Source organism: Papaver somniferum, chromosome 5, assembly GCF_003573695.1.
Source record: "Papaver somniferum cultivar HN1 chromosome 5, ASM357369v1, whole genome shotgun sequence".
NCBI classification, from domain to species: Eukaryota; Viridiplantae; Streptophyta; class Magnoliopsida; order Ranunculales; family Papaveraceae; genus Papaver; species Papaver somniferum.
Window position 1 is genome coordinate 65,336,298 of NC_039362.1, and position 7,214 is coordinate 65,343,511.

Below are 7,214 nucleotides of genomic sequence, written 5' to 3' on the forward strand. Positions count from 1 at the left end.
TAAAATCAAAAGAAGAATGAGATTTATATTTTAAGGCCAAATTCAAAGGCAATAATAATCAATGGAGTAGTAACTGGCAATTATCTTCAGTTTGTCATTGTCTTAAATGGGCAATGGAGCCTCTAATGGAAGATGTCAGATGATGTATAGGGAATGGATAGCTTATTTCTATTTGGTTTGATAGATGGTTGGGGGATTCTCCTCTCATTGAAAAGATAGGTTTTCTTCCTATCTCATGAGTAACATTAATATGAAAGTTTCTGATATTCTTCAAAATGGTAAGTGGACTATCCCTCAAGAAATACAAATTGTCATAAATGAGAGCTTACCAGATGTAAGTGGGGAAAATGATGAACTTATCTAGAGAAGAAACTTACAGGGAGTATTCACTACTTCATCAACAATATCAAAATTAAGAAGTAAAGAACCTAAGCTTCACTAGACAAGGTATATATGATATTCATTTCTTTATCCTAGTATCGCCAGTAATGTATGGAATCTTATACAGGGAATTTATGTTGATGAATCTATCATGGTTCATAAAGGATATGAAATTGTATCCAGATGTTGTATATGTAAAAAGGCTCAGGATAATATGAATCATCTACTTTGGCAGTGTAAGTTCAGTAGTCATAATATGGAGTTGGGTAAGCTCTATATTTGGTGGTTCTCATCATACATCATTTGAAGATATATGGAAGGGTGCAAAGAATAAAAGTTCATTACCAAGAGAAATTTGGATTACTGCTTGCTGCTCAATCCTGAAAGAACCGTGGTTTCAGAAGAATATAAGCTTCTTTGAAGAAAGTTTTCCAAATGAACAACTTTTTAAAAGTAAAATAAAGAAAATAGGTTTTGAAGGTGGATTAAGAATGAGAGGTAATAGGTGGAACCAAAATTATGACCTTTAGGTAATTTCTTACTTTGATTTGGGTCCGAGGAGATCTAAATTTCAGAGCGTCAAAAGGTGGTTCTGGCTTCCTCCTAGTTTTGGTTACACTTTGTTTTGTTGTTATGGATCTTCTGTGGGCAATCCTGGAGCAGCAACATTTGGAGTGGTAATAAGAGATCATTAAAGTCAGGTAATTGGAACTTTTGCTGGTGGGTTAGAAATTACCATAAATTATATAGTTGAAGTCTATGCAGTGGTATGCGCAGCTGAACTTGCAGTTAAATGGAAGAAAGTTTATATCTTATTGAGATCTGATTCAAAAACAGTCATATCTCAATTCAAACAAGGTTATATACCATGGTTTGTAAGAATGAGACGGCTAAAAGCTGTAAACATCTCTTGAATAAGTTTCTATCATAGTTTCAGGGAAGTCCATTTTTCAGCAGACACAGTGGCTAAGAGAGGAGCACAATTACTTGCGAGAGAGAAGCAAATTCATTTAGGAAAACCTAATTTCCTGGCAAGGATTAAATTACCAGGAGTTGAATATTACAGGTTTAGTTAAAAGAGCTGGGCTTGTGTTAATTTTCTTTAGTTAAGTATTTGCCTATGTAGTTGGCTTAAATTTTTTAAATTTTGTTTCTGGCTATGAATTTTGTAATTTGTATTCAATTTTCCCCAATTAATAAAATAGTGTGATTCAGAAAAAAAAAAATAGATATAACGTACGCTACAAATTGCCAGGCTTAATCTGAGATCATGTATCAGAAAATATGCACGGACCATATCTGAGTGGGCCCCGCACGAGACTCAATCTAAAAGTGAGCCTGGTTGGCAGACTAGATCTCAGATTGTGCCCAATTCATAGAAATAATATAAATATACGATTATGCTTGATTTGAGAGTGGGTTTTGTGGGACTCTATCCGTCTAAGTTTGCTTAGTTGCCCACTATAAGTGGTGCATTGCTAAACTTAAATTTAAAGTTAAATATAGCTGGTCTAATCCATATCTCTCAATTACCTTAACTCTACCACTGAGATAAAGTTTTGGTGGAAATAGTCTTAAATCCTAGATGGCATACTTTTTTAAGACCTTGACCCATAGCATTAGAGATGATACTATAGGATGATAAAATTATCAAAAGAGTTTTCAGAGTTTTTTTATTATTATTATTTTATTTTTTATTTTTTTGTGGTCACGATCTGAAAAACGGATAACACGTACAAGTAAGATGAAAAAAAATACAATTTAGTTTAAACTCATTTATGTATTTTGTTATTCACACAAAACTATTCTGCATAACCAACACTTTTCAGCAAACCCTCATGAAAATAAAATGAGAGGTTTAGGAAACAACTGCAGGTAGTATTATTGCGTTCCAACTTACTTGAAGTCGAGATAAATCCATTGCACACCCAACATGCATTATGATTTATGAGTTTTGATTTTGGGGTCAACGGAGTTTAGAGAATTTTAGTTGCACCCATGATGGTTTGGAAACAGTGGCGGATGTGCACTTGGTTGATCACTATAAAATCCTACTTAAGTGCATCCTAAATTAGATCTCGACTGCAATGCCTTTCAACAAGTTTTGACTCAATATTCATTGGTCACTAGAGACCTCTTTTTCATCATTGAAAATAAAAAAAATCAAGATTAAAGACTACCATTGTTATTCTTCAAGCCTCGACAGAGAGTTTGAAGAGTCATCAATTTCCAAAGAATATTTATCAAGATTTTTAGGGAAAGAAATCTTCTGAATATCCGTAACTTCGCCGTAGTTTTTTCCACTCAGTAACTCAAGTTCTAATATTTCTAAATACCAGGCGTCCAAAGAAGAGAGTTTAGGAAAGAGTATCCTCTTGAAGGATAAGGGATGATTCTTTTTCAGATAATGATATTTTGGTTTATAAAACTGCAAGTTTCTGGATTTAGGTTCGGATTTGAGTTATGGTTAGAATATGAGCCAGAAAGTTTGGTTCTCTGGTAACCTAAGGCCTTTTTTCATGATCGGAATAATTGGAAACTAACATATCATTATATGGGCCAGATGTGAAGTAGAGCCTTAACGAATATAGAGTTAAATTCGGGGAAAATCCTTTACCCGTCCATGATTTAGGTAAATCAGATTCAGTGGGTCAAAACATGGGCCAGTTGGGAAGGGTAAATATCTCTAATTCGAAGTTCAGTGTGCAACATCAGATTGGAGTAGACAACAAAGTTTGGAGAGACCTATGGAAGCTCAAACCTGCAGCAAGAATCAAACTAGTTCTTTTGCCTCAATGATAATTTGGCCACCAGTGAAAGGCTTATGAGAAAGGGTGAGGTATCAGTTTGTCAGTTCTGTTAGAAGGAGTTGGAAACTACATAGGATCGGCTTATGCACTACAACTTTACTAGAGCTATTCTAACCTATGTTCCAGGAACTATTAATTCCATGGCTCATATCAATGATATTCAGACCTGGATTGTGAGTTGATTCAGTGCTGATACACATGCAAGTGAAGGATGGATTATTCAGATTTCTAGTACCATCTAGGAAGTATGGAAAGAGAGATGTAAAGTAGTTTTCTAAAAACTTAAACTGAATCATATTTGCATCAGAAGAGCTCAAAACTTATGTCATTTCATTATGACTAACAGTTCTAATTCTGGTTGATGAAAGCTTCAAACCATCTACCTAGAGTAGTAGTTGGTTGCCTCCAACTGCACCTTTTCTGACTATAAGTTTTGATGCTTTGTTCAGATTACAGTTTAAGGATTGTGGTATAGGACTAATAATAAGAAATGTTGAAGGGGCGTATCAAGGATCAAAATGAATCTTTAGAAATGGATATTTAAACGCGAGGAGGCAGAATGTATGGCGGGAGGCGGTAATGGATTTGCATATGAAATGCATAACTATGGAAACAGAGTTGTTTCTATCAATGGCGCTGATACAACCATAAGTTGGGAACATCTACCGAATATTATAAATGTTAGATTCAAAATCACGAGTAGTCTCGACCTGTATGAAGCATGCATTGCACTAAGTACTGGTGTAGAAAAGAGCGACAATAGTAACTAATAGGTGAATTTTAGGATTTTAGATTTTTGCCGGTTAAGTATGGATGGGGTAAACCCAAGACTGGCTTCAGCCTTCCAGATAATTATGGGCGGGCTGAGGCATAATATTTGCCGTTTTTTTTCTTGTTGCAAACACGTTCCACTCTGTTAAATCCTCCAATTTTAGCTTTTGTATTTTATCGCTTGGTTCTTGTAGAATATATAATAATTTTATAGATTTAGGCTACAAACTTAGAGATCAACCACCAAATTAAAGCTTTTATGAGAAAAAAGAAAAGAAAAAGACTGTTCTTATACTGATATGAAATTAAGTACTCAACACTACAGAAAATGAAACCTATTTGATAAGGGTCGGGATCCCCTAATAAAAGGTTTTGACAAAACCTTTTAACAAAAATTCTAATCCGTAACATCTCTTGTATCTAACGACTTATATTTTGGACAATGTGACAATTAATTATGTGTTTGGATGTAACAAGAGACCACCCAAACGTGATTGCGCGAATATAGGAAAGAAAATAGAGTGATGAGAAGTTGTAGGAAAAAAAGATCAGTCATGATCCAAAAGAAAAATTTATTGTTACCGACCGAAAAGAACATCAAATCATAAACGTTAATGCTAAATTTCGTCTCTTCATAATCGTTTTTGATTTTAAATATTGTTCCGGTTTTTTTCTTTTAATGTGAATGGACTTGTTTGGGAGGAGAAGTTACCTTCTGAACACCCTCACATCGTCGTCCTCATCTGGTTCTAAAATAGTATAACTGTATCGTTTTCTCCTAACTAATCCCATGATCGTAGTATTAGAAAGTACTATAGCAACTCAAAATCAGAGAGAGTAAATACTATTGGATGCAAGGGTGTGAATGTTTGATGACTGATGAGAAAGACTTAATGGGAGACTAATTAATCCAGGAACCTAATAATAATCAAAAATATGTACAACTTCTTCCTCCATTCGAGTTTTACAATTTGATTGATGATCCAATGCATACTACTTTAATCAGTGTTAACAATTGAGAAACTTATTTGGAATATTTATGAAAGAAAATCAAATATAAGCTATTCATATTTAGAATTATTATTATTATTTTTTGTTTTTTTTTTGAAGGAACGAGGGGCTTCAAAGTGCCCCTAAGATTTATTTATTAGACTACCTCATTCAAATTGAGGTTTGAATATAAGAGGTGGTAGATAGACACACCCTCTTGTTTCATCATTATACATGTAGCGACACAACAATTGTATAATGAATTTTACATTTTTTGAGATTACATAAAACCAAATAACATGGAAGAAACAAACAAAAGTTTTGATCCTACAAGTGAGAGAATATTGTTCCAAAGAATATCTTGATCATTCTCTAAACTGACTTGTTGACCATTGATTGTATCCCCCTGAATTATCACATCAGTATGATTAAGATTTTTCTTCAATTGAAATTCCAAAACACATACCTTTGTCTCATCTTTTGTAGAAGAAGTTGTATCAAAATCAGTCTAGTATCCCATTTTTTTTACCAAAAGATCATGAATAAACTTCATGAAAAACCAAAAAAAAATTCGTCCAACATGACATATCTTCTCTATTCTTCGTTCCACTGATATGGACAATTGAAGTTCTTGAGACAAGTTTTGAAGAAAAAAACTGTTGTAACAATTCCATATTTTGATTATATGACAAAATCCCATTAAAAAGCCCCAAAGGCTATGATAAACCGCTATATAAGCGTAATGAAAGAACATACAACATGTAATAGCCATTGAAATCAAACAAGAAAATAAATAAAAAACCTAAACCTAATATTGCATAAACGCAATATTTTATTGAAAGAGAAAATATAAAAACAGACTAATATATCATAGATTTTCTCGCTAGATCTGAAATCTCATACCTAAATCCGAGTTCTGGATTAGATAGGAAGATTACGAGAGAAAATTTAGGATTTTCTTTTTCTTCCGGAAAAATGGTTTTGGAGAGCGGAAAAGAGAGTTTAATTTTTTTTATTTGAAGCATACATTATATGGTGGGAAGAGGATGAATCTTCAACCTAACATACGTAATACTACTTTTTTCGAAAAATTCTTTCATTATAATTTCTATATTAACATTTGGTCCCTCTCCCTTTTTTCTTTCATTATAATTTCTTTCATAGGTTTAAATTATTCTGTCCTCTCTCCCCCTTTTTTCTCTCTGCAACTCTATCTTGAAACTATAGCAGTTATCTTCTTCAACTGCAAGTTATATTGACGGTTTTCTTCATCTTCTACATTGTTTTTCTTAGTATTTTCTTCAATTTTCTGCTCGGATCTTAAATTATTTTAAGATTCAGGTAGACTTGTAGATATTATTACATATTTAAATAAAATAAATTGTTGTTCCAACAATTTTTAGGGTTTCCTACTTATTTTCTCATCAGTCTAATGGTAGTTTTATGCTATCAAGACTTGTTATCTCATAGCCATTATGTTTTTTTTTTTGGTGGTGTTGCACTCTTATCAAATACACTTTGGAAGGAGACGATCTATTTCGGCAAATCAAAGTAAGACTGATATGGAATATGATGATATCAATAAGGGCATATTACTTCCTTTTTATGGAAGCATCTTACATCAATGATGATGATGATATAGAAACAAAAGATCAACAAACAAAATGGTTTGAGACCATTAGAAGGATGTCAATTCTCCAATGGATTATAAAACTTCTGTACAATTTTCTATTTTCGTTCATGAAATATGTAATTTTTGTATGGATTGTTTTTCTCCGTTTTCAGATGTAATTGATCAATGTAAGCAAAATTTCGTATTAATGAAATTTTGAGGTGATACCTCTTCCATCAGAAAAAAAAAATATTAACGTTTGGTCGGACTTATTTGGATGGGCCAACCACAAACTGAAAATGAATCAAGTGCCACATCACCTAAAAGGCAAGCCATTAGATATAAGAGATCTTATGGATGAGAATTTTTTTTAAAAGATTTTGTCAAAACCTTTTGTTAAGGATCTCCACCACCCATTTGATAAAATACTGTATGTATATGCGTATCATATACATAAGTGGAATTGACGTTTAGTCCCAAAATTAATGGGCTTTGGACAATCTAGTCCTGCTCCCTCAAGCCTAGTACTAAGAGGTACAAATCTGCCCAATCTCGAACGAGTCCGTCCTTTCATGAACGACTTAGTCCAAAACAACATTTTTTTGTTGACAAAAATACCCGTCCCGTATAATTTTTTACTAAAGCAATTT